General features: G+C 38.2%; 1 protein-coding gene across 3 annotated transcripts in view; it reads left to right on the top strand.

Annotated features, from left to right (window-relative positions):
* Positions 1 to 25,833, top strand: part of SMPD3 (sphingomyelin phosphodiesterase 3) — a 140,128-nt gene that overhangs the window by 50,945 nt on the left and 63,350 nt on the right. The window contains exon 2 of one of the 3 annotated variants that reach the window (XM_068956266.1): positions 18,406 to 18,522. The exons of the other annotated variants lie outside the window; for them this stretch is intronic. The gene's annotated coding sequence lies outside the window, so the exon portion shown is untranslated. The remainder of the gene's footprint in view (positions 1 to 18,405; positions 18,523 to 25,833) is intronic. 3 annotated transcript variants of the gene reach the window in all.

Raw genomic sequence — 25,833 nt, forward strand, 5'->3', positions numbered from 1 at the left:
ATGGTAGCAAAACTCTATTACGGTGTGTTTGATGTATATTTACCAACTGGTATGCCTGAATCAATGATGGTGTTTCCCAATTATATGCAACCCTTCTGAGTTTGTATGATTAAAAGGCACAGGATGTTTGGGTGACTGGTGAGGTATATGTGTAGGGGATATTTATTAATGTTTATATGTAAAATTCTGAAGCTTCATATTGAATTCCTCTTAAATGCAGTGCTCGAATCCTTGCTCTTTCTTATTGGCAACATACTGCCGAGTGTATAGGAGTTACCTGTGTTTTTTCTAATAGCATCTGATGCACCATCATGAAGAGACTCAACCTCTGGTCATGAGTACTATCTTAATGTCAAGGCTGCCAAAATGGCATGCTGAGTTCCTGAGAGATCCCCTGTATTTCTTCGTCTGAATCTCTGTAACATGTATTGGCTTCTAGAAAGGTATTGTCTCCCATTGCACTTCCAAAATACAGTAACATTTGAATATTGGGCTCAGCTTTAAAAGGAGAGTGTAACATTAGAAGGAAGGAGGACCTTTTTTTGAGGCAAAGGTGAGTATCAGTTAAGATGACAGACAAACTAACAGAGGAACTGCATGCAGCCAGGAGAAAAATAATAAATGAAAGACTTAATAGAAGATTTAATTTAGCAAAATTAAAGTGGTAATATATCTAACCTGAAGAACAGTAGTGTTTTTTTTTTTTTTAGTCAGGTTGGCGATAGTAACAGCAAATTTCTCATGGGAAGTCACATCAAATATGAACGTTGACAAATAGTGCTGTTCTGTAAGTAGAATTTCTTAAATACAGGAAACAAATCAGATTATTACTGTAAGCCTAGAGGTCTACTCATGTATAAATGATGTGTTTTTATTTCTGACTATTTTCATATCTAAGATGCTGTTAGTCATTCAAATCTGCTATGTAAAAAATGAACAAATAAGTTCAACAGTTTTTCATGAGTGTCCAGCAATCTCTCTGTTCTCAAAAGGTTTAATTTGCTGTCTAGAACTGACATGTGCCTTTAACTTTCACAGCAAATATTCCTCTTTGGAGTTGAAAGGTGGGAGGAGGCAGGTTCAGGGAGAAAAAGGTACCTCTTTTTTCACAGTGACTATTTAGTAATGAATGATGACAAACCTACTCATTGCCAGGTAAGGTATTTTATGGAGCTGATGTAATAAATAAATGGATTCTGTTTCCTTTATTGGAAAAAATATTCTGTTTTCATGAACTTAAAGTTCATTTATATAAATGTAATACATGCACTATTTAAAATAAAATCAAGTAGTTTGGCTGGATTCTTAGCTTTTGGTGAACTCTAGCCCTTGTGACCCAGGTTCTGTGCATGGGAGATTATCGTTCTGTTGAGGAAGCCTCAAATCAAGGTAGCGCAGCTTGGATTGTTCATCTGTACCTCTGTTGTCCTCTCTTGTTATATGTGGCATCCTTCACCCTCTTCTCCACCCCACTTCATTTAGGACACAAGTTCCTTCTGCACTACGTGCAGCCGGCAGGCTGAGGGAATTGATTAATCCCTTCTCTTTGCCACTTGTGAGATCACTTTTGGAGCACTGTATTCAGTCTTTGGTTCCCTGGTAGAAGAAAGACATAAAAGACTGGAGCAAGTACAGTGGAGGACCACCAAGATGATCAAGGACATGAAGCACATGACATGTGAGGAGAGGCTGAGGGAACTGAATTTCTTGAGCTTTAGGAAGAGAAGGCTCAGGAGACAGCTTGGGACCTTCAGCCACCTGGTACAGAAGGAAATAGATCCAGACACCTCTTGGAGGTGTACCGTGATGGGAGGGCAAGAGGCAATAAATCCAACCTGGAACATGAGAAATTTTGATTAGACGGAATTTCTTTCTTTCTTTCTTTCTTTTTTTTTTTTGGCCATAAGGGTGCCAAATACTGGACCAGGAGCCCAGAGAGGTTGTGATATCTCCGTCCTTGGGGATATTAAAAGCTTGACAGCACAAGGCCCTGAACAACCTGCTCTACGTTGTCCTTGCTTTGAGCACGCGCGTGCATGCGTGTGTGTGTGTGTTGGACTAGGTGACCTCTAGAGGTTTATTTCCCGTCTCTTTTTTTTTCTATCATTCTATGTCTGTCTCCTTCCTCTTGCACTTCCCTCCTTGAATCCAAGCTTCCCCACAGTGCCCCTGTGTGTCTGGCAACTCTCTTCTGTTGTTATTGAGGAGAGGAGGAAGAGTACTGGCAGTTGAGGGGAATGGGAGTATTTTCAGTTTCTGGTTCCTTTCCCTCTCCACTAGAGGAGTGAAAATGGAAGACAGAGGAGGCAGATGAGCTATTTTGAGTGAGATAGAAAACTGACACGGTGTCTGTTGTTCTGCTGCAATGGTATTTGGATGTGAGAAATGCCACCTCTATAGCATATTTTAAAATAATTTTAGAATCATGTGTATTTAGTTTGCTATGCCATTATGCCACTCTTTTTACTTCAGCACATTGTTTCCCACTTACTTGTGAAGATGGACGTTTTGGTAATTTTGTTTGAGTCAAAGAAACAAATTCTGGAATAGAACTGCTCTTCTCAGCTTTTTGCCTCTGACCTCTCTGAAGTTGAGACTCCAGTGTCTTAATCCAGATGGTTGAGGAAATCTTTCTAATAGAGTAAATCTCTACAGATGCAAACAGTTCATCAATAATTCAAATTGCCTGAATTAAGACAGTCATTCCATTTTTTATGCAGCGTTTGAATTAGCGTAATCTTATTTCCTTTATTTCCTGTACTGCCTTTGCTAAATCTTATTTTGATATAGCATATGATTAGGTCATGCTATGAAATAACATGTTGTCAGGGGTTCTAGTAAATGATTTTGGTCATGTTAATTCAGGCAGTGAAGACTAGACTGGATATAAAGAGAAGTCTTTATATATAAAGAACTAAAATCCTTATAAATAACTTGGATATTTTATCATTGTGTCTAGTCATTTGCAGTCAAATCTCAGTGTGATAATCAGTCTGGTCTAACTACAACTTGGATAACAAACTTGCAGAGATGAGTGGGTCTTCTATTCAGTATTTTCTGTATATCCAGGTTTACGTAAACTGAGTGCTTCCTGAAACTGAATGCTAGCACACAGAACGTTTGAAAGCGTATGTGGTGAGTCCTCTTAAAAATGAGGTAAAGTTATTGTTGTTACAAATTTTTGTCTTAGCTGCAGAAAGAAATGGTTTTGTATGAGAAAGATGTAGATATATAGATGTATACCTCCCAGAGGAGAAAAATATCTAGATTTCCTAATGATTTTTTCAGGGAAGAAGAAACAACAGTGAATGTGATAGAGCCAGTGATACACAGAGAACAGGAATCTTTGATATGAGCTAAAAAAGGATGTGGTTTTTGTAATACAGACTTCATTACTTGACTGGTCCCAGCCTTCATAGTTAACACAGCCTTATGTTAGCTAAACTCTTGGCGTGGCAAATAAACTAATGAACGTGCCTGAGGAGGGTTTGAGATTTTTGTAACAATTTCTGGAGGCTTATGGATTGTCTTACATTGCAATGTGGATACTGTGCTTGGCCTTCTGTCATTCACATATTTCCTAGACTCTTCCAAAGTAAATTTGAAGAATTTGCATCTTGTTTATAATTCATGTTCCCTTGTCGTTGTTTCCTTCTATTAATTTTGAAATACATTGATTTTTAAATTTAGCATCTAACTACGGTTTGGAACTGTAGTAGCTGTGGAAGCAAGTGGACACTAGTCTACAAGTCTGACCTTTATTAAAAGAGAAATAATAGTAATAGAAAATGGAATAAAATTGCACCCAATATTGCTTCAAATTCGAAATCTGCTATTTGCAAGTGAACAACTCTTCACTGAAAGTTCCCTTAAGTTAAACAGGCACTTCCATTATGTACACCAAAGGTGTCCCCTTCAACCTTCTTCTCCCCCTCTCCTCCCAAATTGAAATGGCCACATCTTGTAGAGTATGGGGGTCATTAAAAATGGTAAGTTACAGAAAGAACTAGACGATTGTACTAATTTTTGAAATGAAAGTTAGGGCATTTCTGGCCAATGGGAATTCAGTGTGGAATTGAGTGGCATCCCCTAGACTTTCATGAGAAAGTAATTCTACCTTATTTTCGCTCTCCATATCTGTAGAAGAAATGTAATTCTTTAGAAGGTGAATTTATATTTGATTTTTAGAAAGTGGATTACCAAGGCTGTCATAAGAACTTGGTGTCAGTGAGTCGGAAATATTAGTTAAACCACATTGAACAGGCCTGGACTCTTAGACTAAGAGAAACAGCTGAGCTCTAGGGAGTGGGGCTTAAGGAGGTGAGCTGGGCTCTACTGGAGGTCAAGGGCCATATTGTTCAACTGAGGAAAAAGGGTCTGAAATACGAGTTTAGGTTGCCAATTAGCTTTTGGTCGTATCTGCAGAATCAATTTGTTGCCAGTAACCTTCACTGGTGAGAACTGGGCTTCCCAGGAAAGTGAGGATTGTAGGTACTACTCAGAGCAAGTTTGCGTATTTTCTCCTAGTAGTAAAAGTGTATTTGGTGCACTGAGTCGTTTCAGTTGTTCTCTGCATGACTGTTTCTTTGAAGCACAGATAGTAGTCCCCGTTTTTCTTTTTTTAAGGGTTGTTTTTGGAGGGGTGGGTGGGGATTGTCTATTACAAGTTATATTCATCTTTCTAATAGACGGGAAGTATAATACTCTGACTGCCCTAGTGTTTTTTTACAACTGGTTGCACGTTCTTCAGGATATACAAAATGGAACAGTGAAGTAACATTCCTCCCAGTATAACATGATAAAAACCCAAATCCTCCTCCTGACACACCTGCAGTTATTATAAATGCTGTTTCTGCAAACACTGGGCACTAATACAACACCACAGCTTTACGGCTTCTGTTTTACTAATGCAACACTAAGCATTAGGGCTTCTCTTTGTCAGGATGAAGTTGGCAATTGCCACGTTATGTGAACAAGGAAGTGTTTCTACATCTACTTGTCCCCACTGACTGTGGCCAAAGCACTGTGAATGCTTTAGGGGAAGGTCAGCTTTATTGGTGGGTGGCAAGAAAGGACATTTTTGGAAGTGGTTTTGGAAATCTCTGGTTTTAGAGAATGGGGGAGGGAGAGGTCGTAGGTGAAGTGGAAGCATTGAGACGTGGGAGAGATCTTAAAAGCAGCCAAGATAATTCTGTTAATTGCATTGCTTTTCTTAGTGGGCTTTTTTTTTTCTTTTTTAATAAGATGTGAGAAACTGGGAAAGAATGACGTAGATTTGATTAATGGTTGCCTAGACTGCAGTACGAACGGAATGGATAAAATGCTTTTGAAATAGATTTGACTTTTAAAAAAGAAACAGAATCTTTTATTCCTTCTCTGTTTCTTAAATCATCTTATCTGCAGATTGAGATACACTTTGGAAAAACAAACTGGCGGAGATACCAATGTGACAGCACATCTAATAGGGACAGATAATTCCAGAAGGTACCAGAGCTGTGTTGGCCCTTTGTTTCCGTAAGAGGAGATGGGATGTTACTGTGTGAGAGTGCAAAGAGGCATCGCGTTGTACAGGTGCTGGGAATGCCTAGGCTATGTTTTCAGTCAGTGAATTTCCTCATTACTGTTGTATAAAGAGGAAAGCTGCATAAACATTTAGATTGATGGGACCGGTTAATTTGTTCAGTACTTGTCGGGAAGATGTGTCACAGCCCCTTGCCATCCCCACAGCACGTCCGTTCCAAGCGTCATCCGAGGAATTCATGTATCGCTTGCTGGCTCCTGCGTAACTCTGACTGGGTCAAGTTCGCGCGTATTCCGCAGCTGGAGCGGAGAAAAGAGCAGCGCTAGTAGGGAATCCTTCACTCGGCCACTGAGGGGACCGCCTAGACAGTGTTACGGAGAAGGTGAAATGGTGTGGATTGGGATTTGCAGACCTTTTCACCAAAGGATGTTTTTCTAATATGTAGTCTCTCATTAGCCGGCAAATTATTCTTCCATGTTAAAATAATGGGAAGGTATATGACGCACTCCATTTTTAGAAATATTAAAACCAATTTGCATGTATGTTTTTCCTGTGTAAAATGGATCTACAAATACAAAGTTATTAAAGTAACTTAGCAACAAACTTACTTAAGGATCCTTGTTTTAGAAAAAGAGTTTTTAAAATGAATTATGCAGTATCTTCTCAGGACTTTTTTATGATTCTAACTGCTATTCTGATTTTCCTACGGAAATTGATAATGAGGTCATGTGAGAAAATTGAAATTTAGCCCGTTCTGGCCTTAAGGTAACTATGGTCAGACTGCCAAAATCTTTGACGCTTTCTCTTTTTTGACACTATTTTGAGAACTTACGCAACTTTTCCTGACCTTCAAAAATTTAAGCTGTGTTTATGGTTTTTGCCTCCTGCAGGGTCGGTTATGTTTTTTAGATAAACCCCCTCCTGCCCTTTTTTCCCCCGTATAAACAGTGCTATCAGTCTAAATTTACTTGATCCTGAAGCTAACAAAAAACTCATATGACTGCTAATAGGAGAAAAAAGAAAGCCATAGAGCCTGCAGTTACCATGCCAACACTGTTCCCTGGGGTGCAACCACACAGAGATGAATGCTGTGAAATTAAGCTCTGCTTGATAGGTAGGGACGTACCTTTCCATGGGGCTGTGCGCTGTTTGAAGCTTTCGTGTACGCTATTTTCTGCCATTTGTGTGTTTAATGTTATGCATTAATCTGATCTTTCCATTGTTCCCTTCTCCCTGTAGGTGCCTGCTTCGGTTCCGTATTTTTGTGTAGTGTGAGGGAAGTTGGTATTTCAAAATGTACAGCATATGATTTCCATGAAAATGGATTATAAAATGGATGCGATACTATGAAGAAAGAGTAGATTCTGACTCAAATTCTGCCTACCATCTAGTTGTCTCCGTACAGTTGTTGGAGTTGTACTCTGCTGTCATTTACTTTGTATTTGCACAGTCTATTTGTGGTGGCAACATGGGGATAAGTAAAGCGTTTCACAAGAGGACCATTAGCACAGCTAAAATATCAGACAGTGGTGCAGGACAAAATTTACTTGGTGTGTCTCTCTGTTTGCCTGTGTTTTTTTTTCCTACCTTTTTCTGCAGCTGTGTTTGTCCTGAGGTCATGTGACCGTCACCTGCATTCACAGAGATCATGGGATCAACCATGTTTCACGTTTTTATTCAAGCTGGAGATCATGAGACTCTTGTAGTACCTTCTCGCACTTGAGTGGCTGCAATATATTTGGAATTCAGGCTGTTGATTCGAACGTGTTCTACAGATTCTCAGTTCCTGGACAGACCAGGACAAAAATCTGTGGGAAGTAGGATCCCATTGGCAAGCCCCTTCCAATATGTTGGAGGTGCTTTGCTCACGCCACATCCTCCTTTGGAGCCAGAGCCTGCTCCTCGCTACACGGGCACTCCTTCCTTAGGTTCACAGAAAGAACGAATAGGGCGCTACTCCATATTTTCCTCTTTCCCCCCTTGAGTTTGTGCTTACTGAGGCTAGGAGAGGTGACGAGAGAGGGGAATATAGTATTCAGTTGGCTTTTAAGCAGGTCACAAATGTTTAAGGCCTTCATAGACCTTAATTAGCATTATATGTTACAGTTGGTCTCTTGGAGCATTTAGATTTAGTGACTGTGCTTTGGAAAGCCCCTGTTATGAAGTCAGCAAACTGATGCTGGTATTGAAACAAATCCTTTCTGTGAATAAAACAGCTCAATTGTTCTTCTGCTTTATTCGTTTCTCAGTCCTCCACTTACAAATATAGGCAAAGTACAGGCAAAGCTGTTTATAATATGTTTAGCTTGCCAGGTCTACTTGATCTTTCCTGGAAAACCATTGATGGGTTATGTAAGTGGAAATTCTGTTGGATATTTTACTAATGCTTTTTCAACCATCTGAGAGGTTACTTTGTGCACCATAAATGCCAGCCTGGAAGATTTAGGCTGAAAGCATGATAAAGCTCGTGCAGCTCCAATGTTTCACAGTCTTTTTAGATTTTCCTTTGGGTTAGATGAAGTAAAACAGTCTCTGACTTAATAGCACCTAATTTAAAATAGCTAAATTACAAAATTTTTGTATACTGCTTTTTTTTTTTTTTTTAAAGGTAAAAAGCAACAGAGTGGAATTAATGCTAACTGCACTTATATGTAAAGTCCCAATGAGGTTTCCTTCTAGATCAAGCAAGTGCATTTCATCAGTATTTATTGTTTAGCACTGAAAATGCCGCAATGTGTCAGATCTCGGCCGAAAAGGTAACCAAATCTATTCCTGTTAGTTATGTAGATTTTTAAAATGGATTATTATACACATAAGCAAAATGTTAAAAGCTGGTGTGCAAGTAGATAGTAGTTACAAGCTTATCGAACCAAAAGATTCAGACATAGTTTAGATCTACTGGGTGTAGCTGTGTACATTGGAGACTTAGTTTAAGATGACTAAGATATTGTCACATCTGAATCTTTCCTGTCAGCCAGGGGTTTCTTCTGGAAGTACCTTTCTGATCGGGCAGCCAGAGCTCCCTGTAATTAAGTCTTAATATTGCACCCGGCTCATTGAAGTTGCTCTTGACATCTTCTGCCATTGCGTTAATGAAGCCCAAACTGTAGAAAAGGGGAAGGATGCAGAACATCCTAATTAGGAACTCTTGCATAACAGCAGTCTTGTTGATACAGAACACACACATAGAGACAACACTCTAATTGTGTACGATATACATATTTTTTATGTGATACATGTAATTATATTGGCTATACACCTGCTAGATACCATCAGCCTTGGACTGATCACTTGCTCAGTGTGCTGTCTTCCCATGACTCAGACTGACGTATGAATTCCTTGAGCAGTTGAGGCAGGCTCCTTATTTATCAACAGGATTTGACTGTGAAAGCGCAAGAGTTGCGATTCTGACTTAACAAATATTTTCACAGCCCCAATACTTTCCTGGAAGAAGTATGTATTAATTAAGCTGAGGGAAGGATCTGGAGCAGTAACTTACTAAAACTTGCCCTTTTCATGTTTGTAGAATTCCCTTGAACAGATTGTGTTTTTTATGTTGTGGCCCATAGGGATTGTGTATTGACCAGTTGTATAAATGTAATGAACTCTGCCCTTGACGAAAACATCCCTAAGTATCTACCATCTATGCAGAATCTTTCTCATAAGGAAAGAAGCCTTTGATTCTGGTCTTGTATCGCCCCCTTTGGCTTTCTTTTGGCCTTTAATAACTAGCTGCTACTTGAAAGGCCAAATTCTACAGCTGGTTCTCAAATGCAGCTTCTGTTGTCTGGTGGAATAACTATGTGACGCTGTTGCTGAATGTCTGCTGCTACTGTATTAAAGAGAGATCTGCTGTTCTCATGTTTGTATCCCTCTGTTTTTCCAAAAAACTTTTGTTTGTTCATATTAGCTAATGAACTGAGCAGGCCTCAAATGTAGTGAAGTCTAATGCACTTGCTTTTGCAGCTATTTTAATAGAAGCCAGCCAACAGCAAGATATGAGCGCTAGATGAAAGTGGTGTGTATGTGAAATTTACCTGGAATTTGTAGTGGTTAGTGCAAAGCTTTTAATCTTGAATGGCAACAAACCAACGAGAAAGTACTTTAATCTTTACATCAGGTGTTGTCAGGCAGAACACCTGAAAACATGATTTAAGTGGTAACTATTCGCTGCATCTACCCCCTACTACACAGGAAATGAATTTTGTGTTCTGATGCATAAGTGAAGCTGTGCCTCTGAATTAAAACGCATCAGATTGTCTGAATGCGGAAATCAACCACCTGACTGAAAGCGTGCCTCATGAATATTAACTCTAACTGCATTCTGAAAATAGAAAGCGTACTACAACATCTAGTTAATAAACAGATACCTTCTCTTTGGCGTGTGTTGTTCTTTTTCCACTCCCGTTTCCATCAGGAACGTTTTCAGAAGAGTATGTCACTTGACTTTTCTTTCAGTGGACTCATCTATCGAATAAGGACCAGAGCCTTGGAGTTTGCAGCTGGACCCGAGTGTGTGCTGCTGTGCTAATCCTTCTGTGCTGAGCTGCTTTCAGGCTTAAATCCTGAAAGATGTGCTTAAAATGGGGATTGTATATTACTAAATAAGCCTTGATTTGGGAAGGAAGAGTGGGGGAGAAAATTGAAGTCAAGGAAAGGCCTAAAAATGAGTTGGATGCTGTTGATTCTAATCCAGTGCAGGCAGTAGGGATTACAGTTAAAAATGTTGCCAGTCATATTAAACTGGAAACGAGTTACTCTTATAGGAACCCCTTTGAATATGTAAAGCCAGTGCAGCAGGGTTCTGTGATTAGGACTTCCCAAGACGACAACAAAGTCCGAGTATCCCCATGGAATTCTGAAACGTGAGAATAAAATTTACTTCCACCTAATTGTTGCCCAAGCAATACAGCTTGAGTTAACCATCTCTCTGAGACCTATCAAATCAAGACCTCTGTAATATGCTTTTAATTCGCATATTAGAGGACGGTAGTTCAACGTTTGACTGACAGATCTCAGTTCAGCCTGACTCCTTTTGGCATTGGGAAAACCAGCTCGTCAGCTCCTGCTAGCAGATCTTGCTAGCTATTGACAAAATAGGGAGAAAAACAAACAAACAAACAAACAAACAAAAAACCTTAAACTGTCTGAGTGTCTTACCTATGACATTGGTAGTGGTAATGAGATGGTGATAGCTGTACTTAATGAAGGACTAAAGTCATGGAATGAATTATGTATTATTTCTTTTTGAAAGGTGTTATCTTAATGCTGCTATTTAAAATTTCATTTTGGTAATGTTGTTTGTCAGAGTACTTAGAAATTTTAAGTAGCTGTCTTTCTGTAATGTCGTTTTGCAGTAATGCTGTTATACTCCTTATAGCAAAGTCTGTTTATTCATAGTGTTCAGGAATTAAAATGCAGAATGTTAATGTGGCTCACTTTTGGGGGGGAAAAAAGGTATGTAACAGTGTCAATATAATCCATTGATACATTGAGGGGCTTTGGTGCTAATATAAGAGTTATTTTTAGTGTGTTTGTTATTCACGGGATCTTTATATAGTAGGGTTATTAAACGGGAGCTTTTTATAACAATCATTCAAAATATACAGGACTAGCTAAATTAAATAGAAGTGGTTGCAGTGGAAAAAGAGAGGAAGATATGTAAGTAATGGAAAAATGACAGAAGCAAAAGCGGTAGGAAATTTGGATAGGAGAACCGACGAAATAAAAGGGCACAGAATAGAGGTTGGTCTGTGTAAGGAGATGAGCAGTTCAAGCGCAATCACGTATACTGTCTTTATCATAAAAGGACTAACAGAGAAATGCAGGAGATGTTATTAGGTATCTGCTATTTTGTTCAGAAATTCTCCGAAGTGAAACATTTAACAATCCTATTGGAGAAAACACAATTATATATTTGTGACTTTTTTTTAAAAAAATGACAAAATTTGAGCTGGAAACTATCCCACATTTTTATTTCTTTGTCTATTACATTGTAAGCCACTGAGCAGAGCCTATGCTATGTGTTTTTGTCATTTATTTGTTTGTTCATGCATTTATTTATGTTACAGTTTATGCTTATACTTATCTCGTTATCTGTGCTTTTTAGCTTATGCTGTCCATGTCTTTGCCCGCACAAAGGCGTACGCAGGCATGAAGGGGTTTACTAATAACAAATAATAATAGCATTTCACCTCTTTTGTCTGTATTCTGATGGCAACCTGTTCCGTCAGCCCTCCGTTTGCAGTGCTCTTGTCAGGATTCCTGCTTTTGCTGCTGCACTTGATCAATTGATCTTGGAAACATGCTGAGTTTTTCCCAAAGCCTTTCAGATTGACCTTCAGCAGGTGAAATTTTTAACAGTTTGATCCGATCTGTAAATCACTGAAATAGAGTTGGAGAAGTCCATAAATGTTTAATGAATATATATTTTTTTTGAACTAGAGAAGCAGGAATCTGTATGTAAACAGAGAAATTTCCTGTTTCTGTAGTATTATTTGTTTACAAAACCAGGTGAATAATACAAGGATCTCAATAGGCCACTGCATGTTTTTCCTTGCAGACTGGTTTTCCACTTGCTGGAAAACTCTCTAAACCGTGTGGCCTGCATCTACCTATTTTTATTTTCCTCTTTTATTTTAATTGGTGTATTTTTAACAGAGTTTCTTCTCCATTTCTTCTTCCATTTTAACAGACTTTTCATCTCCAGTGATGACTGTAGCTGTCTAAATTGTTTCTGATGGGCAATATTATGATCATGGGACTCTGGACAGTTTGTAGCTTGCCCAGAATAAGCGGGACATAAGCAGGAGAGTCTGTCAAAGAAATTTGTTATCCCCCACTAATTTCCAGAATTCAAATCCAGATTTCTTTCTGCAGCTGTAGGACTCCCATAGAATGTCAGCCTTTGTTGCCTTCCTTTGTTTTTCTTTTTCCACTTTCCTTTGTTCCTTGAGTCAGTCTCACTAATGATGCTGAGAGAACCTTCTGCCAATACCACCGTTTGGAGTAGCCTTCTGTGTTCTCTGGTGCTTTCAACTTCTCAGTGGAACTTTTTTCCAACTTCCCTTTGTTTCCTAGTCTTTATTATTGGAACAGAATAAACGTCAGAATTTTTCTCTCCTGCATGATGTAGTAGAACAAATTTCACTTAGACCTTCTTCACAAACTGTTTGGATTGCTGTGTCTCTGAATACTGAAGTAATCACTGCCATTGCTGCAGAAGCAGTGAATTAAGCAGTGAATGGGGGAAAACTTTGAATTCACCTGTTCACTGCAATTGAGTAACTTGTATGTGTGTTTTGATTGATGACATGATTTGAAGTTCAACTTCTGTTGTGTTTGATGCGTCGTGAACTGTGGCAATGGGAGAATAAATAAGAAGATGCATGGTAAGAGAAGCTTACGAACTCTGAGCTAAGTTTTCAGTGGTTAGCTGTTGTCTTACATATCAGTCTCTCAGTATGATCTTGAAACCACTTGAAAATATCAGATGAATGAATGAATTTTGAGTTCAGAAATATCTTTCAGACAACAAAAAGACTCTTTAATTCCATTTATTTAATTTTATAATTTTGTGGTTCAGACCATATTTGAAAGAAGTTGTTCAAAACAAAGCTAGGTAACGAATTTTCCCCTCGTTATTGTTATTTCCCATTGTCAAAGAGTTATCTTTACTTATCGTTTACTGACTTAAAATTTTAACTTGAATTTTAACTTTACTGTTCTTAATGAGGAACAGTATCTTTTTGAAGTATCTAGCACAGCTTAGCTAAAACCTTCTTCAGGGTACCTTCATAATTTAGAATATAATCTGATTTCTTTATAACGACAGCTTACCCAAACACAGGCATGTTCTTGTTGTGGCATTTCATTTAGGTAACGCTGACAAGGTTTGGTAACCGTGCTAACTATTAATATTTTTTAGTTTACATTGAGGCAAGGAAGTAGCTAACATGAGAATGGATGTACTGGGAAAAAGATGAAATTGTTCTTTCGGAATATCAAAAATTATCAAATTTGGTGGGAAAATTCCTGCAGATGCCTACCTAGGTCATTTTTGAATACAGAATGCAGATTTTAATTGTTCAGAGAATAAAGCTTATATAAGCTTTAATGTATACACTGCACAGGAAACGCGGGTGACAAAGTGGTCAAAGCTCTGAGCCCTCCGTTAATTTGTATGCCCAGTGTGAGGAGGCTTCATGGAGCTGAAATGCTCTTTGATCTACAGCGGTTGTGCAGCACTGGGGAAACCCTGTCAAGGTGGGTAGAGCCTGTCAGGTTTTTCCTTTCACCGGCTTCCTGAATGTGGAAGGAAGCCAAAGGCTTTACCCTGACTGCAGCCGCTGGGGTAGTTGTGGCAACCCAGTTTCCTGGTGTTTAAAGAGAATAAGCTTCTACGAGCCATGATTTGCACTGATGCAGTTTACTGTGATTTCAGGTAGTTGCAAGCAGTGCATATATATATATATATATATATATATATATATATATATATATATATATATTTTTTTTTTTTTAATGGAAAGCAGCAAATTGTCCATGAACTCAAGATGCGCTTGAGACTGATGTCTTGGCTGCTGAATAAAGTGAGAATCCAAAGACTAACAGACATCTGTAAGGGAGTAAGAAGCTTTAGAACTGTTAGCCTCTGGAAGTCAACTTCGGGCAAGACAGGAAGGAAAATGATCACTGGAAAAAGTAGGATAACTTTTTTTTTAAATGGAGAAAATACATGTTGCTTCAAGGATAAAAGGTATAAAAGATGTATCGTGACAATTTCTAAATGAGGATTATAAAATAAGTACAATAGATTGTAGTTAAGATGAGAGTAAATAAGAAAATACCACTATTGCTTTTTGCATTAGGAATATGTGTATGTGTCTGGAAATGCAGGCATTGGTCTAAGAGCAGATTGCAATATTGTGATGTTTCAGTGTTGGTTTGGCTGTTTTTGCATGTGACATGAGACAGTGCGAATCTCTTGACAGTGATCACTTGGTATTGTAATCGGAAGAGTGACTATGTAGCGAGGCGCTCGGGAAGTAATCGCACAAAATAGCGGAAAAGTTTTGATCAATAAATATGAAGATGGCTGGCTGGAAACCACATCAGAAGGGAGAGGGGAACTTACAGAACATTTCTGTAGACTCACAGATGATGGTATACTAAATGGAGAAGATTTGTAAAATGTCTTATCTGAAAGACTTGCATATAAAGATCTGTGATCATAATGTCCCCATTTGGGGCATATTTTCTTGTGGGGCTGTGCTGTTTCCTTGGGAATGACAAAGGGAAAACTCACCTAGAGTTAGCGTGTAAAAAGAAAGGGAGATCTGAAAGGTAGCAACCATATACAAATAGCTGTGACTGCTCAATTCATAGTGTCAACCAAAGGAACTGAGTTGGGAAAATAATTTTATTTAGGGGTTTACCATAGAACCCTCACTATTTGGTAATTGTGGGGCAACACAGGATACTTCTTCCCTTGGTCAAAATACAAAAGAAAAATATGTTTTAAGCTCAAATTTGAAGTCATTCCCAGTTCGGCCAAGGGGAAGGGAGCGCTACAGATGGAAGTCAATATAGATCTCCTCAGTTGAAACATAACATCTTGAGATCCCACGAGTGCTTCACAGACCTTGCCAAGTCAACTAGAATTTAAAGCAACTCCCTCTTTGTTCAATTTTTTAATGAACTGTTTAATAAACTTTTAATGAACAGCTGGGTATATCTCAGATTATTACCTAAGTTGATGTTTTATCTGAATCCTTTCTATGCCAACAGATGTTGCTTAGGACATAAACAAGGCTTTTCCATTTCTGCCTTTTCTGGCCTGCGCTTTTTGGATTCTTTTATATTGCCAGTCTTGCAAGTGTTCGTTCCTTGCAACATCGCTGTTCAGAGAAAAATTACGTAGGTTAGTCTTGTTCATATCACTCCTTCCTCACTCCTTCATGCAAGTCCATTTTTTTTCTAAATATACATGTGGATAGCAGGCTTGTACTACATGAATCACCTGTTTTTTTTAATATATATTTTAATAGCCTTTATTTTAAAGGTGTTTGTAAAAGCATGTAGGTTTCTTTCCATATAATCACTTGCATAATTCTATTTATAGTACAAACTTAGTACAAAATATTAAAAGGGAGCACGACTATAATAGGAAAAGATGGTGAATATTAGAAAGTTGCAGCTAAAACTGTGCAAAGGTAGTAGTAAAGAGCGTGAGGACCAAGTTAGAGTCTTGAGTTGCATTGTGACAGTTCCAGACTTAGCAGCTGGTTCTTATCCTTACATCTGACAGACCAAATCTTTGACTTCAGTAACACATACCCTAATAATCCAAATATTATTTAGTTTATTTATGCATTAGAAAAGACCCTTTGCAGTTGAAGTTGTCATTTTGTAATCCTTTTAAGGTGAATTGTATACTTTGCTAGTTCTCTGACCTTTGTCCCAACCCCTTAGGGCAAGCGTGTTGGGTAAATCAATTCTAGCAGCCTTGATTAAGAATCTCCCAGATATAAGTGGATGAAAGTTGTGATGTAGTTATATTTGGGAGAACCCTGCTGTTAATAGCTCTGTTCCTGTTGTCCTATCACTTAGCAATAGGAAATGTGAATCTCCTATCTCCCTGTGTATTTGGGTGCTGCTAATTTAGGAAAATCTTTACGGTTCCCAAAACCAGAGATTTTGCTTTCTTTTTTTTTTTTACCATATTTCTCTGAGTGATTTCACTGTCTTTTGCTGTACACTGGAGTGGTTTGGGCTAAAGGTCCCTAGGCTCACTGGGGAGAACACCTCCCTTCAGGGTCTAACTGGCATTTTGGTCCTCAATCCTATCAAGGACACATAGCTGCTGACCACATTAATATCTGAGGAAGGCTGACTGGTGAAAGTAAAGAAATCATTACTTTAATGACTGTTGTAGACTGATACTACAGAATTTAAACAAGAAATACTTAAAAGGGGATGTTTGGAAAGAGAGTGGTGGAAACCAGTCAGAGTTGGTTAAAGAAAGTAAATATTGTGCATCAACTGTTTACCGATGTTAGAGCCACAACTGATGCTATGAGAACTTTTTTGGGTGTTGTTACCTTTAAAGTGCCTGAGATTAGATACCCTTCTGCGATCACATGTAAGAGACTAATGCCTGAAAAATAATTGCAACCCATTGCATTCCTATAATTAGGTAAAAGCACAACATGTCTCAGAACAGAGAAAGAAAGGTGAAATATGTTTTTTATTTGTTGATTTGTTTTAAGGAAAAATGTGGCAGGAGTGTGATGAAGATCTTATACTCAGATTTTTCAGCACTCAGATATGCTGCAAGAACTGCCATGGTAGAAGAGATTAATGTAACAAAAAACTAATGTCAAACACATTGCCTTTTTCTTTTCATACAGATTTTCAAAAACTAATTTTATCTATGTTTCTATATATATATATTTTTAATTATTATTCTGTGTAAACTTCATTTTAATAAAGCATAAGTTTGAGGAATAGTTCAGGCTTTCACCTAAACAACAGCTGATCTTTAAGGCAGCTGGAGCACCCATTTGGAAATCAATATTTATATTTGGAATGTATAGTCTTTGATCACTGTGAATTAAATACCCCTTCGAAAGATAGGGCTCTCTACAGAATCCTATGATTTATCTTAAGATCCTTTTTTTTCTTTTTTCTTTTTTTTTTTTTAATGATCCTACTTGAAAAATAATCTTCCCCCTCTGGCTATGTGTCTACTCTGTAGAATAAACCTAAGAGTTTTTAAAGTGTTGTGGTAGCAGCAGTAGATCAAAAGAAAAGCAAAAAGGCAAAAGCATCTTCTTGGATCAGTCTTTTATATTGTGTGGGTAGGGGCCTGTAAATGAAAAGTGTGTGTGTAAATATGTATTCCATGTAAAAAAGTAAAAGCTTACATTCATTTTCTTTAGCCTATTCATTTTCTTTATATGCATGAAAAGAAGTATGGGCTGGTGTAGTGTTTTACTTGCAACGTTTTCATGGGAAAAAAGTTCCAAGTGCTGCTTCTGACTCTTTATTAAAGCCTCCTGACTTACTGAGATGCAGAATAACCTGTTGAGCATGCTCATTCTTTACATTTGCATCAAATAGCATGTTAAGCATGGAATGTGCTTTAGCAGCAACTGTATTCCTACAGGCCTGTTTGGATCCACGTTTGCCTCCAGAAACCTATTTCAGCAAATAATTTTGAAAATGGTCTCACTTAAGATAGCCCTGCTGGCAGGGGATGGCTGGCAAGAGTGGAGCAGACTTTTTTTCATGAAGGTGATTATTGTAAAATGTTCCCGATACACTAGTGACCTTGAAGAGTGAAGTGGATCAGTTTTCAAAGGCTGACATTGAAAATGGATTTGGGATACAGTCCAAATCTATTGCAAATTATGTTGGTCTCAGTCCAAAGGGATTTTAAACCTTGAAAAGAAATTCCTTTGTACTAATCCAGGTTAAAAGGAGCAAACTGGTCTATGTAAAATTTGTTTCCCCAAAGGTTGAACTGACACGCAGAAAACATAGAAACTTTAATGTGGATGCGCACGCACATGCCACACACATACACATGCAAACACAAATGCCCACGCACGTGCACAAACACGGTTCTCTATGAAAAGGTCTATAGCTGAGTTAAGATCCTTATGGTTGGCATATCATTTTTTGTCCCCTCAGTTGCAGGTACTTGCCTCTTACGCAGATGAGATAATTCATTCAGATTTTTCTCCAGGTAGCAGAGGCTGTAAAAATGCTATTTTGTCACTGTTTTCAGGGACTTGTATAGCACAAACTTTAAAGCGATACTGATTCTTTTACCATACCTTACTGAGTTATAGGAAGGCAACCTAATTATTCTCTTGTAGGTCCCGTCCTGGACCAGTCATTGAATTTCACATCAGTCAATGTTCTTGTGAGCAAACTTGGGAAAGAAATCATCCAAACACTGTCCATGATAATTCTTCAGCAGCTGCTCACAATAGGTATGACAGCCTGTTACTTTTTTCTCCCATGCAAGCTCACAAAGGATTCCTTTACTGGTACAAAGTTTACTTTTCTTGCTTATTGCTATGGTTTCTCTTTCCCGTGCCATTTATTACAGATACTTTTCAAAGATTTGTTCTTTTTTTTCCCCCCCCCCCCCCTTCTATTTTACTGAACTAGGATAGTATGCATCTGGAAGGAGAATAGGGTTGTTACCTTGCAGACTGGCACAGATTAAGTACTCTGAGCCCTGTGGGGTAAAATGGAAGCTTAGTTATTTGAGCTCCTGACCTCTAAGGAAACCACAAAATCCCACCTTGGATGCTTTGTGTGTGAGGAGGGTACATTGCATTCTTAATTCCAAGAAACTGCGTAGATCTGTGTTGTTGCTTCTGTAGAAGTGGAACAAAGCACTGCTTCGCAATGTCGAAAAAAAAGTCAGTGCTGTAACACTGAATGAGTTCCCTGGTGGCTTTCTATCAAAGACATTTTTAGAGGCATTTGAGCACCAAAGTGTTCTTTGTGCTTTTTAAAAATCTCTCATGTGAAAACAAAGGTGATTTAGAAAGGCTTTTCCATTGGAAAGGCTTTGGTAAGACTTCATACTGGTTTCACAATTTCAGGACAGACGTTCTTAATCTAATAACTGCTTGCTTGCAAACAAAATCATGCTTTCCCAAATGCATCCTTAGTAATAAGGAAGCCATAATGAGCGTTTGGATACCTGATCTGGATACCTAAAAAGGATGAGTTCTGAGCAGTGTACCTTGAAATAGCTGCCTAAGAGACAGCAGTGCTTTTAGTTCAATTTTGACTGTTACATAAAGGTGTATTAAAATTTTCTAGTGCGCATCTTCACTTTTACTGCAGGCTGGATTTGTTTGCTTTTCTTCCTATGCTTCCTTAGTAATTTGTTCCTAGCTTCTAAACCTTGTTAGCTCGGGTCCTACTGAAGCCGGTTATGTTTTTTTGACATCATATATGTGAATGGTAGTTTTGGCCATGTATGTGAATGGTAATCGGGGTTCTCTCTCTGGAAGTTCTTTTTAGTCTGATAACTACATGTTACCAGCCTAACTTCTGTGAATGATTAAAATACGCACCGGAATAAATTCTGCTCTTGGACCTATAAACTCAGTTTCCTAATATTTACAATCAGTTACGTCATTCATGTATATTGCATACCATGCAGGGGGTACCTATAAGGCCAGGACCTCGCTATGCTTCCTAGTGTATTGACGTGTTGTAAAAGACGATCCTTGCTGCAAAAAAGCCGAAGATCTTTGAAGACGAGGCTTAGGCCATAAGAATGGTCTGTCACCATTTTGTTACTGCTGTATTGTAAAATACTCATCTCTTCTTCACAGAAAAATACATCTCAGTGACTATTTTTTATCATCATCATGTGCAAAAGAAGTTGCCTTATTGTACTGTGAGGCATGCATATATTTTCAGTAATCATATTATTTCTGCTGCAGATCTGTGGATGTTGTATTTGTGCTTTTGTTGCTTAAACGCTAGAGCTGGCTTAATTTTCTAGTTTCAGTGCTTCCCTTAACACAAACTACATTTAAAAATGGTATTTTTTGGTTTAGTGAAATTGCAATAATGGGTCGAAAACTTGCAGAATTACTGCACATGTTATTTTTAATGAATTTTGTGGGTTTTTTTTTTTTTTTGGTAATGCCGTGTGGCATCAGTTTACAGTACATTATGCCCTTTTTCAGGAATGTAAGACTAGAAGGGGACCGTCTGGATTATCAAACACAAGTGCTGCACAATTGCAGGCAACAGAACAGATCTGGTGCAGAAGGGCCCTCAGAGTGTCTTTTCATATACCCTCGCTCACCAAAGGCCGGAGAGCACTTCCCAAAACCTTAAACCTTAAAAGAAAGTCAGGTGTTTTTAATTAGAAGAAAGTGCAGTGAACTGCTATTTCAGCTTTATCGTGGCTAACAAGAAAAACTAAGGTGTAAACGTTTACATATAAATTGCAAGAAAAAAAAAGAAAGCATAATTAACTGGGAATAAGATTCAGAAGACAAAAATTTTGCAGTTTACTTATTGCCAACTCCATCTTTGAAAGCAAAAACGAGCCATTAGCTGGCACATCAACTGCTTATAAACCTCTTACCAGTTTAGAAAGGATTGATGAGTATTGAAGAATGGCTGTCCAAAGCCCTATCACTCTAAACTACAAGAGAGAACTCATTTCATAGCATAAATTATCTGAGATAGGGATATAAACTAACCGTTATGAAGAGATATTCTGGTAATATAAACATTCATTGTAAGCAGTATTTTAGTGGGCTGATTTGAGTTAATTTGGGAAAAACAGCATCTTTTGTTCCGAGAAAGAAACTGTGTTTGTTACCATAACATTATGCAGATCAGCAGCCATTAGAGTAGCGTTTAAGCTGATTTTTGGGGAGAGGAGGTTTTCAGAGACATAAAGGGGGCAGCCAGTTGTTTGATTCCTTAATGAGTTGAAAAGAGTGAGGTTCTTGTTTCTTAGTCTTTTGAAAGACGTATCTTTTGCTTATATTTGGGGGAAAAAGAAGAGGTGAATACGTTATCTATTTGGAGTTCCTTTATTCATGCGGGTACACACAGTACTGAATTATCTCCAGAAGTCTTCCACATGAGGGAACTTTTTCCCCTGGTCCTTTCTCCCTTGAGATCTCTATGCATAGTAGATATATTCCTGTTGATTTTTAAGGATTTGTTGGGGGTTTTTTTCCACAGTATCTTTTTTTTTTTTTTTTAATTATTTTGTGTTGCTTTTAGGATAATTTTATATCATAAAACAAAAAAATTTTACCATTGTCTGAGTGAAAGAAATCACTCATTGGAACCTTTAATACTATGGAGGAAGATGGAATGACTGTGTTAAACGAGCACATCTGCATCATGGTAAAGCTATCAGTTCTTTCCTACAGCTATTAGGTGAGTGGTCCTAAAACACCTTAATAGTTATTTCAGTCAATATTAATATATGCAAACACATAAATTAGAGCGTATGTGCACCTACACATGCATCAGTTCACATACATGAAGTCTTAAGTGGGGAAGTCACGCATGGTACAGAATACGTTCCCTCTTGAAAACAGCTTCTCTAGTGTTCCCAGTTGTTTTTTGACAGGTCTCTCAGATCCTGCCCTGAATCCTCTTGGCTTCATTAATGTCTGGCATAAGCATCACGGATATATCCATCTCCCACTTACTCTGACTTGAGCTACTTGCATAAATGCAAGGATGAAAGCTGGCCCGTGGGGATGAAATAACACAAGGAAAGGCTAAAAATAGGGCTGTTGGCTTGCTGTTGGCTACACCTGTGTATTCCCACTAAGGTGATGTGCTCTGCTGAGGTGTTATGAGCGGATTGTGCTTAAGGAATATAAAATCAAGAAGTCAGATTAGATTGTTTATCATATCTATATTCTTAAACTGCATGTTTATGGGGTTTAAGTCCTCACGTATTTCTGTACTCTGTGTAGGTTATTCAGCTTGCTTCGGTGTATCTTCACGTGATTTTGTCACCTTCAAATGATTTTCAGTGATGCCTAGAGGAGAAGACAGTTGATCTTGGAAAAATAAGAGTATGTGTTACAGTGATTAGTTGTTTAATTTTTATTTTTTTATTAACTGTTGGTAGCTGGTATCCATGGCCATCTTCTCTAGCTCTTATGCAGGAATAGCTCAGGTAAAGCTTTATTAATTTGACTGGGAGTTTTCTGTAGCAGAGATTGGAAGTTTTGTTCATGAGTGTCATATTTAATTTAAATATATGTCCCATAATTTCAGTTGTTATTGTAAACTAAGTAAGTGTCAGGAGACTTTTTAAATGATTTTTTTTTTTTTAAGTTGTAGTAATATGCAGTTAAAGAAGCTGTGTAGAAAGTTATGAAACAACTTTGTAGCTGTATACAGAAATTTTATGTAAAATAATTTAATTTGTTCATGCTTCCATAGTTAGTACACAATACAGGGAGTACAGAACACTAGTTCATAAATTTCAGAATGTTAAAATAGGTAGCAATTACAAATAAAGCAAAGTAAACAATAGAAATGCCAGAATAGGTCCCTGTGTATTTCTCCAGTGATTGTGCAGCTCTATCTTTTCCTTCTTTATGCAGAACGGTTTCCAACAAGGCCAGTTCTTTCATAACATTTATAAAGAAGTATCAAATACGCCACCACAGAAATAGAGGCAGACACTGTTTCATGTATCAAATACTAGGTAACCTTAATATTGATTTTTTTATTATTATTATTTTATTTTTGGGGTAGGGGGTATCTCTTTTTAAAAGTAAATTGTTGGGAAGCAATTCTGTCTAGCATTTCCAGGACAAGTACATAAAACAACAAATCTAACAAATAATGCGCACTACTGAACATTACATTTAAAAACTAAATAACATTTAGTGCAGTTTTCAAATGATATTGTAACAGTATGGCCTTAGTGAAAGGCAGGCAGCAATCATACAGGTTAAGCAGGTCAAGCAAGCAGTATTACTTCTGTTTTGGAGCATGGGGCCTTCTTGTATTATTTTTATAAATACTACATTGCTTGCCTCTTTAGGTTTATTGTCTGTTTTTTTTATTGTTTCATGTTGCTTTGCTACTTACATCCAAAGGATTACCTCTTGTCAAAGTCGCACCTTATGTCTGCAGGAGACAAGGAATAGCTTTAAATAATCCATTTGACAACATTCAGTAGACAGTATTGAGTGTCAATAGTGCTTTGTATTCTGTCTCCAGTATCTCATGGTACAGTACCAGACCTGATTTGAGGAGGTTCGGGAGACTTAGACTGAGCAAACAGATGTTCTTCAGATAAAAATAAAACCTGAGAAAATTACTGGGAGGCGCTTTCCAGCAGACCAAACCTTTGTCCCTAGAAGATAATGAGGCTTGGATAAGTTGGCCCTACTTTTATATTTTCCCTCAGTAAGATTTAGGCAGAATTGGAAAGAATTCTTTTTTTTTTTTTTTTTAAACTGCTTTCTTCTAGTTGCTATATTCCTGTGTATAAGTAGACAGTATTAATTCAGAGTTGTTGTTCTGCATCTCTGCATTTACATACTGGTCTCAGCTGCTCTTTCTTGTAGCTAAATGCTGGTGGGCTTTGTTGAAAACCTGGTGAAGGAGTGTTCAGTTACCTGGGGGCATTATCAGTTAGAGAATGGTGCGATTCCACCTCAAGGGTAGGTCTCATCTTTCTGGGGATGTCTTCCTAAGAAACTGCAAAGACTTGAGACTGCAAAGATTAAGATTACACTGCAACAGACGTAAAGCCTAGCTAAATACAAACACGATAGTTGTAGCTTTTGTGTCTTTGCCAGCCTTCGCAGACACTTAATCATAAGATAGCTAGGGAAGCTTTATGCTGGTCTGTTTTTGAACTGCAGGTAAAGTGTCTGGATAAACCTGTTCTTTTAGGTCTTTTAGCCTTTAGATCTCTGGAACTGATGCTTTTTGATATGCTTGTAATGCTTTCTCATGCCAGTTCCTTGGAGGAATCTTGTGTGTGTCTTTAGAGTGCCTGAATATATTAATATGCTGAATGCTTCCCAAGGGATGTTGTGGGAGGCTTTTTTTTTTTTTTTTTATTCTTCAAATTAATCAAAAAATTATTTTGATGGAGGGGCATGCAAATCAATGTAAAGTTAAGTAGATAAACTGCATATGATGTTAATGTTAAATAACTCCAGCTACTGTGAGCTACTCTTGCAGTTGGTATGAGCTTCACCTAAGAATCAAGTACAGCATATATATTTCATCTGTTCTGCATTTGTGCTGCAGATTCTACTGATTCTGAATCAATAAAGAGAGAATTAGACATTATGTGTGAATATTTTGTCCTTTCCCAGTGAATTTAATCAGTAATGCCATAGTCAATTAACTTTAACAAATCTAAGCCGGCTGAATCTAAGCAGGAACAAGCATATATTCATAATAATCAACCAACACCTCTACTAAATGTTCAAATTATAATTTTAACTTGAATTAAATTTCAAGCGAAGCCCATTTGCCTTCGACCAGTTTCTTGGAAATAATCGCTGCTGAAGTACATATTGAGCCATTTCATCTGACCTTTAAAAGAATGCCTCTAAGTGTTGCTCCTTGGCTGAGATGTTGATATGCTAGTCATGCTGCTGACCTGTTCGCAAGAGCTGAAATACCAGCTGCATTTGCATTCATCTAGGGATGAAGAGTGCTGTTTTAGAGCTGAGTGTTGTTCTCAAATCACAACTGTATATACTCATTGAGTGATAGTACAACAAACACTAATTATGTTGATGAAAATGCATAAGGGTAAGTTTTTAGTATGATCAGTATGAAATATTTTTTTTATATATATGACAGGAAATCTTACATAATAGAAAACAATTTGTTCATTAAAGGCGCTCTCATTACAGCAACATCAATGTGTCTCAACAGTAATCTGGACTGTTCAGATAGTTGCTGTACAAAGACACCAGGATAGACAGTTACTGTCTTCCCAAGAGCTTATGATGTGAACAGGCGCGACACAGGGCAAGAAGGGAAATGGTCACAGCAGGGAAAGTTTGTTGGCTAACGCTACGCAACTGGGAATTGCCGCAAGGAATAAAATTTTTGTCGATTTTCAGGGAATAGGTAGTCTCTTCTGATTCGCAGACTGGCTGCGGGGTTGGCTTGCAGGCCAGTTGGCAAGCTCATTGGCTTCCGATCAGCAAAGTGCCTCCCTAGTGAGCTGTACCGAAATTCAAATCCGACGCAGTGCATAAGCAGATGAGCCTGCTAGGACTGGGAGCTTCGGCTCTTGGAGTGCCAGAGGATGAGGAGGTTCCCGTAGAGATTCAAGAGCTGCCGTAGGGGCAGGAGCAGGAAGGTGCTTTGCCTTGTGTTTCTACACCAGCTCTTGCTGCTCCGCAATTTCTGGATCACCCTGGCTCAGCTGCCCATGTTTGTGCAGTGGCAAGGAGGCAAAGGCAGAGTAGCCTTTGATTCGAGACCGTGGATGATGCAGAGTCAGAGGAAGTCAGAAACAGTGAAGGATATCTGAAAGTTTGTGAGTCCGTGCGTTGTCCTGTGCTGGCTGCCATAACCTGGTCATTACTTTGGTCATCAAGTTTTTCCTCTTGATGCGATAAGAAAATATAATGACAGTTGTTTAGAATTTGAGTGTTCGGTTGTTGCAGAGGTCACCCTTGAGTGCTTGCCACGTGGTTCAGTTAATTGTAAAATTCTACCATTACCACTGTGTCTTTGAGATGGGAGCTTGTGACAAGAGATGCATCTGTGGTTTGTTCCTTTAACGCTTC

This window comes from Struthio camelus, chromosome 10 (assembly GCF_040807025.1).
Source record: "Struthio camelus isolate bStrCam1 chromosome 10, bStrCam1.hap1, whole genome shotgun sequence".
Classification (NCBI taxonomy): domain Eukaryota; kingdom Metazoa; phylum Chordata; class Aves; order Struthioniformes; family Struthionidae; genus Struthio; species Struthio camelus.